The sequence below is a fragment of the Uranotaenia lowii genome, chromosome 1 (assembly GCF_029784155.1).
Source record: "Uranotaenia lowii strain MFRU-FL chromosome 1, ASM2978415v1, whole genome shotgun sequence".
NCBI classification, from domain to species: Eukaryota; Metazoa; Arthropoda; class Insecta; order Diptera; family Culicidae; genus Uranotaenia; species Uranotaenia lowii.
The window spans coordinates 98347964-98356011 of NC_073691.1; the positions used below are offsets into that span (position 1 = coordinate 98347964).

General features: G+C 37.8%; 2 long non-coding RNA genes across 2 annotated transcripts; both read right to left on the bottom strand.

Annotated features, from left to right (window-relative positions):
- Positions 1-4838: 4838 nt before the first annotated feature.
- On the bottom strand, positions 4839-5403 carry LOC129742794 (uncharacterized). Its single transcript, XR_008736557.1, has 2 exons — positions 5250-5403; positions 4839-5158 (listed from the first exon to the last, which is right to left on the bottom strand). It is a non-coding gene; the product is annotated as an uncharacterized LOC129742794 (long non-coding RNA).
- A 1448-nt stretch (positions 5404-6851) lies between these two features.
- On the bottom strand, positions 6852-7520 carry LOC129742814 (uncharacterized). Its single transcript, XR_008736562.1, has 2 exons — positions 7274-7520; positions 6852-7181 (listed from the first exon to the last, which is right to left on the bottom strand). It is a non-coding gene; the product is annotated as an uncharacterized LOC129742814 (long non-coding RNA).
- Between the last annotated feature and the right edge of the window lie 528 nt (positions 7521-8048).

An 8048-nucleotide genomic window follows, 5' to 3' on the forward strand; every position in this document is an offset into this window, starting at 1 on the left:
TCAGAATTTTTGAACCGCATCCGGCAGCAGAACATCCACCCAAAAAAGTTTCCAGCTCTGCGGGAACAGCTGCCCGAAAAACGGAGAGCAGAAGAACGTTTGCTTTCTGTTGCTTCCTTCGGTGCATCAATTTGGATCAACATTGTCGGCTTCAGATCAACTGGAAATGCTGTATGGTCTCACTCGCCCGCCCGGTTGAGGATTTAATTAAAAAAATTACGCTAGACGATTCCGTCGGTCCAGCGCAAAATGAATGCATCGCTTTAATAATTCAACAGTCCTCATCTTTTGACAACAAAACAAACAAGCATATGCCAGGAAATTAAAACAAACAACATATTCACGCATTTGTTTCATTAGACTGAATTGAATCCGAAATTTCTATTTATATCTTTCAAAAATATAATCCCTTTCCAAATCGTGTTCGAATTTTAAAAATTCTGAGTTGTTTTGGCTCAGACCTTTCAGATGCTGCTTAAAAATGCCTGATTGAAAACAACTCAAAATTCGCGAAAACCCCTATTATTCATATCTGAGTTGTGCCGTTCTAATCAAAATTTGAGTTTCCCCAGTTTTGGCGAATTTTGAATTGTTTTCCTTCAAATTTGAGTCAGGGAGAATTAGAGTGTAGATAGCGACGTTGAATTAGTCAATGTCTACTTTTTCAATGGTTATGAAACGTCTAAAACTGTTTTTCAATTTCTTTTGCAATTTCACAATATATACCAACAGAGCTGCTGAATGTAAACAAAAATAGTATTTGATTTGGAAAGTATGAAGCGTTTGACTCTGGCGTAAAATTTGATGAGTTGTGATGTATGTAGATGATCCAGTTTGGAATGTTACGTAAATAGGCACATTATTTGAATTTTTAATAACTACTTGTTGTAGAATGAAGTCGATCAATAAGATGTTTATACTAGAAACAAATGTAAATTGATTACAGAGTTTTTGTTTCTAGCAACTGATTCGAGTTGGGAAATACGGAAATACGCTGTTGAAACAATTTTTCCTGAGTTTTTCGGATTCTGGCTTAGAAATCATATCAGTCTTTTCATTTCGGTCTCAGGTTTCAGATTGAAATAATAAATAAGTTCGGGCATATTAAAAAAATTTCTTGCAAACCTTACCATTTCGAAACCGCTCTTTCTCTATCTCAAACTTGGGAGAATTTCCAAAAAACCAGTCACTTTTCGAGAACGGGACGCAAGAACGCGTATTTTCATGCCACGGAAACACCATGAAAAGAATGACACATGGCCGCCGGCTGGTCGCATTGTATTTGGATATGCTTTTTCACAGCCCAGTGATGAAATAAGTTCGGGACGAAATGATTCCAAATTCTCCCAGTATGCACGTTCGGACCGAGTAATGTGAAAATAGTAGACAGTTTTCGTCTGAATTCGGACGATTATGATTCAAACTTGGTCAGAGTCATTCGGTGGGAAAAAAAATTACTGGGCTGTTGATTAGAGCGAAGTGAGCTAAAACAATTCTACTCCACCCCAGTCAGTTAAAGTAGTCAATGATGCCAAAATAGATTAAAATTTAAAAAAAAAAAATCTTTGTCAATCAAAAAATGTCTGGAATTGTCTGGAAGAAATACTAAAAATCTGGAAGTCTGGATACCAAAAAAAAAAGTCTGACCGGAGGTCAAAAAGTCTGGAAGATCCAGACAAAATCTGGAAGGTTGACATCCCTGTCTAGCAGCAGCAAACATAGACCACCCAGAATCAGCCGGTATTGCAGTTATCATCAGAGCCAGAGGCGAATCTACCGAGCAAAATAAATCTGAAATCTTCACAATTCAACATAATATATAAATTCATGCTATAATTTTCATATTATTTAAAAGATAATGATCAACTAAAGTAAATTTCATTTCAATTTTTGAAGTCAAACGAAAACAAAAACCAGCTGTAATGGATTTTTGACAGCTTGATGTTTTCTGTTGACACTGCCGATTTCACGTACACCAACAAAGTCGGGTGCAAAACTCGATTCATGCTCGTTTTCAGCGTGGATGATGCAACACTTTCGGGTGGTGAAAACAAATACGGTATATGATTTTATATCGATGGGCTGACGTTAAATCAATAAAGCACACAATTACAATTAGAAATCCGCCAATTAGAAAAAAAAACAATATTCCCATTGGAGTAAGTATGTCGTGTGACGTGTTGCGCTGCTTGTCGCCTCAGCATGACATCAGCCTAATGAACTCTCATGAACACACGGTTCCATTCTGTTTGAAAGTTTAAATCCCGTCCTTGCACGAGTGGTGAATGAGTTCATTCGAACAATTTCTCTCCAAAGCTCGAAATACATTCCAATCGGAGTCGGAATGTTGAAATAAATTCCATATTTGATAAAGAAAGTTAACTTCAGCTATAAATCAAGGGACCTACCTGGGTCGACCAGTCGCAACATCACGCCGCCAATATGAAGGTCCCCTCGGACACGCAAGGTCTTTTCTGCCTGCAGGTCCGTAATGTAGACTCGCAAGTTCCAAGTGTTGTCTCCTACGTGTATCATTGTTCGACTTTCTCGAAATTATCCTTGAACTTTTTTTTTCACTTTTTACTGATTTTTTTTTTTGTTGATCACTCTTTTATCAAGAAAAAACTGATAATTTTCTCTTTCCGATTAAGGCGGTACGGTTTCTTCTTCTTACTTTTCGTCACTCTATTATTATTTCTTAGAAGTAAGCGAGTTTTTTTTACATCACACGCCGTCTTATTAAGGTCACACCTTTAAAAAGCAATCAAATGCAAACTGCAAAAGCTTTTCTCTAACACGAGTCTACTGATCTGCTTGATTTCCCCTCAAAGAATGGCAATGTACGTATTTACTATTCCACCATATAAATGCATTCAAGAAACACACGTATTTCCTGCTTGCGTCTGTAAGTACTGTAGAAATAAAAAAATAAAAGATGCAGCACAAATGAAGAACATTCACACGGCAAGATACTTATTCGAAAAAACCAACGCACCAACTTATACACGTTACACGTTAACAGCACGGCGAGCACTCAACGACTGATGAGATGAACGAATTTTGATCGCTGCTTGTGCTAAAGCTAAAAGGGGCTGAAAGAGACGAAACTGGAAGACTGACGTTTTGGTTCGTTTGTATCGTTTGAGCGCCAAAGCCATATTCGCTCTCTCTTAGTCCAACAGAGTGGGTTGTGGCTAGACTAGGAACAGCCAAATTAAAAAAAAACTGCAATAGGTGGCAGCAGTATCGGATAAAAGAAAAAACCCTAACTTGATAACTCGCACCCCCCAAACAAAAATAATTAATAAAAAGATTCCCAACTTCCACGAAACCGGGAGACAAAAATAATAAGCCCCACCATCGAATAATTATTTGCACAAGGTGGTTAAGTGTCATAAATAAGCCAAAAAAAATCGAATAATTATTAGAGCATCAGTACTGGTAAGTGCTATCCCAGGTGTTAATCCGGGACACATTCTAGGTCTTATTTTAGCTTTAGCGCACCGGTAAGTGCTAAACTTGTTTCCATTTTTGCCACTGGTGACAGAGGTGCCAGGTGTCCTGATTTTCGAGAGACCGTCCTGATTTTTCAAAAACACTTGAGTTGTCCTGATTTTTGAAAATTGGTCCCTAAAATGTTCTGATTTGTCCTGATTTTCATAAAAACTTCTCAAATACAACCGAATTTGTAATTTAACCATGAGAAAATCGAATAAAATAGCTTAACCCATTCAACACGCAGAGAAAAGTGGAGAAAACTAGGCTTTTGAAACAAAACAAAACTGTGATTCAAAACTTTCATTATTTTGAATCAAACTCCTGTTTTATTTGAATCAAAAACTTTTGTTTTTGGTTCAAAAAAATATTTTTGAAAGAAGAAATTAATTCTTTGAACTAAATATTTTTGGATTTTGATTTTAAGCAAATACTTTGATTCTACACTCAGAAAAATACTATTATGTATTTTAATAAGATTCTCTTATGAAGTGGCGCCATAAGAAAAATTAATGAAATTCATAAGATTGTCTTATGACGCGAATGAATTCTGAAGATGAACGCCTACTTCAATGAGAGGTTGTTGCTTTTCATAAGAGCAAACGCACCAATAAGTGAGTATACGCGGCCCGGTTTTGCTCATTTCAGCGGACCGGTTTTGGGATACTCACTCTTTTGCGCACCGGGCGGTAGCATAATTATTTTTAAATTTGGCATTGCACTGAGAAAACTTTTGAAGAAAATCTTAATCTTAAATTAATACGTACCGAGTAAATTTTCGGAGTCGTCAGTTTTTTGCTGAAATTTTAATGAATGTTGGTCTTAAAAGGGCCTGGGGGTGTTGGCAGTTATTTGACGGGATTGCTGCTATCCGTATCGTGACGTCAAAGTCTACATCCTGGTTGAACATGCCGTACAGCAGCAGCAAGGCCAAGCAACTTTGAACACCAGTAATCGGGTCCGATGACGGATGCAGCAAGAACTTCCGAGCAGGATGTTTGCTTCGCTTGGCCTCGTCATCATATCTATAGGACACCGCTTTCAACCGGTGGTGGTTGTTTTCGGCGACCGATTCAACATTGATCCTTTCGGTAAAGCGTTGAGTTTCCCTTACGGTGTTTCCAATTCCGTGTCACCCGTTTGCTGGATTGTGATTAAAAACTTATTGCATTGTAAGACGACTTGATTGAATAAAATAAATTCAGATAAGAATAAGTTCAGATAAGAATATATTTTCGAATTAAGCTCGATTTTGCTTTCAAAACGCCGGGCACTTTTATTTCTTAACACCCCCGAAACACACCCTAACACACCCGAAAAACAAAATTCAACAAACTAAACAATTCAACTAAAATTCAACTTTATTTGTTTATTATATTTATATTAAAATCATACTTGTCTAAAAAATCTTCAACTTCTTTTTCTATCCAACGTGCTGATTGAAATAGTTGCTGCTCCGAAAAACTGGGTCCCATTAGTTGCAAACTTATTGAGAGACCTCGTTTCGAAAGCCGAATCGGTAGGGACAGTACTGGAATGCCACCCATATTGGCCGGTTGGATACAAAAATCCTGCACAGCGCACTGGTCTCGATTATTATTACTCCGAGAAACTCCGAGTGACCATTTTTGGTCACAAATTACGATGCTTCAAGTTTGTTTATCTGAAATTGAGTGAGAAAGGAAAAAATGTTATCAAAATTCATAGATAGAAAAAATTCCAAAACAGTATAAAATACAAAATAAATAACTCACCATCAGAACCAGCATGTACACTTTCTCGTTCAATTCTTGGAAAAACCCGAAAAAATGTAACGAAATTGCAAATTTAACTGATAATTCCAAAAAAAACCAGCCACAATTTTAATCTGATACAGTTTTTTCTTAAAATAAAATTTAATGATATTTAATGATATTTAATATCAAGCAAACATCTACACGCTGCGACATCGTTTGTTTAATTCTGCTCAAAACGGTAGAATTTTTTTCAGTGCATGTTTGCTCTCGCCCCTTTCTAGTGAGCAAATTTGGTGATTTCGTCGGTCCCGACGGCATCGGCCCTATTTTGCTCACCTTCATACTAACCCCCGGTGCGGTATGGAAGTGATTAAACTCGTGAGCATTTTCACTTTGCTCGCGATTGCTGCGGATGCCCTAAGAGATTCTTATGGAAACAGTAAATCACTTTCTAACAAGAAAAATTCTCGATATTTCATGCTGAAAACATTCACTTTATTGTTTGCCAAATTTGTTTAAAATTAAATCCTTCATGGTCATGAACCTTCATATAAGAGAAGCGACATCTGATCCCTCTTAAAATGAAATATTGCGCAACATCGCCGAAATCTTGGACAAAAAAATTCCCAGCACTGTTTTCTGGCTCAATGTTCAAACTCTAAAGTGAACGCTTCTTCAATCCAACAAAACAACATTGAACTCGATGATCGAAGGATCGCGATAAACGGTATGAATGACTTGAATTTCGTTAATAATCAGTTAGCTTTCTAACTAGAAATATGATTCACCAAAGCATTAAAAAAAATTGCACCTAATCATAAATTCATATGACCAGCTAAAAACTTATCTGTTTGAACTATAACAACAATCGCAATACCTTCCTTGGTTGAGTTTTCAATTTTTCTTTGTTGTTTTCTTTTTTCCGGGATTTTCATCCTCGCGGATGATTCATCCCTTAGAGCAACGCACCAATAAGTGAGTATACGCGGCCCGGTTTTGCTCATTTAACCGGACCGGTTTTGGGATACACACTCTTTCGTGCACCGGGCGGTAGCATAATTATTTTTAAATTTAGCATTGCACTGAGAAAACTTTTGAGGAAAATCTAAATCTTAAATTAATACGTACCGAGTAAATTTTCGGAGGTGTCAGTTTTTTGCTGAAATTTCGATGAATGTTGGTCTTAAAAGGGCCTGGGGGTGTTGGCAGTTATTTGACGGGATAGCTGCTATCCGTATCGTGACGTCAAAGTCTACATCCTGGTTGAACATGCCATACAGCAGCAGCAAGGCCAAGCAGCTTCGAACACCAGCAATCGGGTCCGATGACGGATGCAGCAAGAACTTCCGAGCAGGATGTTTGCTTCGCTTGGCCTCGTCATCATATCTATAGGACACCGCTTTCAACCGGTAGTGGTTGTAAAGCGTTGAGTTTCCCTTACGGTGTTTCCAATTCCGTGTCACCCGTTTGCTGGATTGTGATTAAAAACTTATTGAATTGTAGGACGACTTGATTGAATAAAATAAGTTCAGATAAGAATATATTTTCGAATTAAGCTCGATTTTGCTTTCAAAACGCCGGGCACTTATATTTCCTAACCCATGGACCCGAAAAACAAAATTCAACAAACCAAACAATTCAACTTTATTTGTTTATTTTATTTATTTTAAAATCATAATTTTCTAAAAAATCTTCAACTTCTTTTTCTATCCAACGTGCTGATTGAAATAATTGCTGCTCCGAAAAACTGGGTCCCATTAGTTGCAAACTTATTGAGAGACCTAGTTTCGAAAGCCGAATCGGTAGGGACAGTACTGGAATGCCACCCATATTGGCCGGTTGGATACAAAAATCCTGCACAGCGCACTGCATGGTCTCGATTATTATTACTCCGAGAAACTCCGAGTGACCATTTTTGGTCACAAATTACCACGCTTCAAGTTTGTTTATCTGAAATTGAGTGAGAAAGGAAAAAAATGTTATCAAAATTCATAGGTAGAAAAAAGTTAAAAACAGTATAAAATACAAAATAAATAACTCACCATCAGAACCAGCAATTACACTTTCTCGTTCAATTCCTGGAAAAACCCGAAAAAATGTAACGAAATTGCGAATATAACTGGTTATTACAAAAAAATCCATCTACAATTTTAATCTGTTACAATTTTTTTCTTAAAATAAATATCAACAAACATCTACACGCTGCGACATCGTTTGTTTAATTCTGCTCAAAACGGTAGAATTTTTTCAGTGCATGTTTGCTCTCGCCCCTTTCTGTGAGCAAATTTGGTGATTTTGTCGGTCCCGACGGCATCGGCCCTATTTTGCTCACCTTCATACTAACCCCCGGTGCGGTATGGAAGTGATTAAACTCGTGAGCATTTTCACTTTGCTCGCGGTTGCTGCGGATGCCCTAAGAGCAAACGCACCAATACGGGAGTATACGCGGCCCGGTTTTGCTCATTTCAGCGGACCGGTTTTGGTATACACACCCTTTCGCGCACCAGGCGTTAGCATATTTATTTTAAATTTAGCATTGCACTGAGAAAACTTTTTGCAGAACATCTTGATCAAATAATATTATACGGACCGAGTAAATTTTCTTAGCCGTGAGTTTTTTCGATTAAATTTCGATTGGTGCTTTTTCGAAAAGTTAAGTCATAGTCGACATCTCAGCATCAGCAGGGCCAAGCAGCTTCGACCGACCAGCAACCGGGTCCGGTGGCGGATACAGCCGAAACTTCCGGGCAGCAGCAGCCGGAATCAAAGTCAGCAGAATCTGCGCGAAATATTCCAGGTGCTGTGGAGTTCTATCAT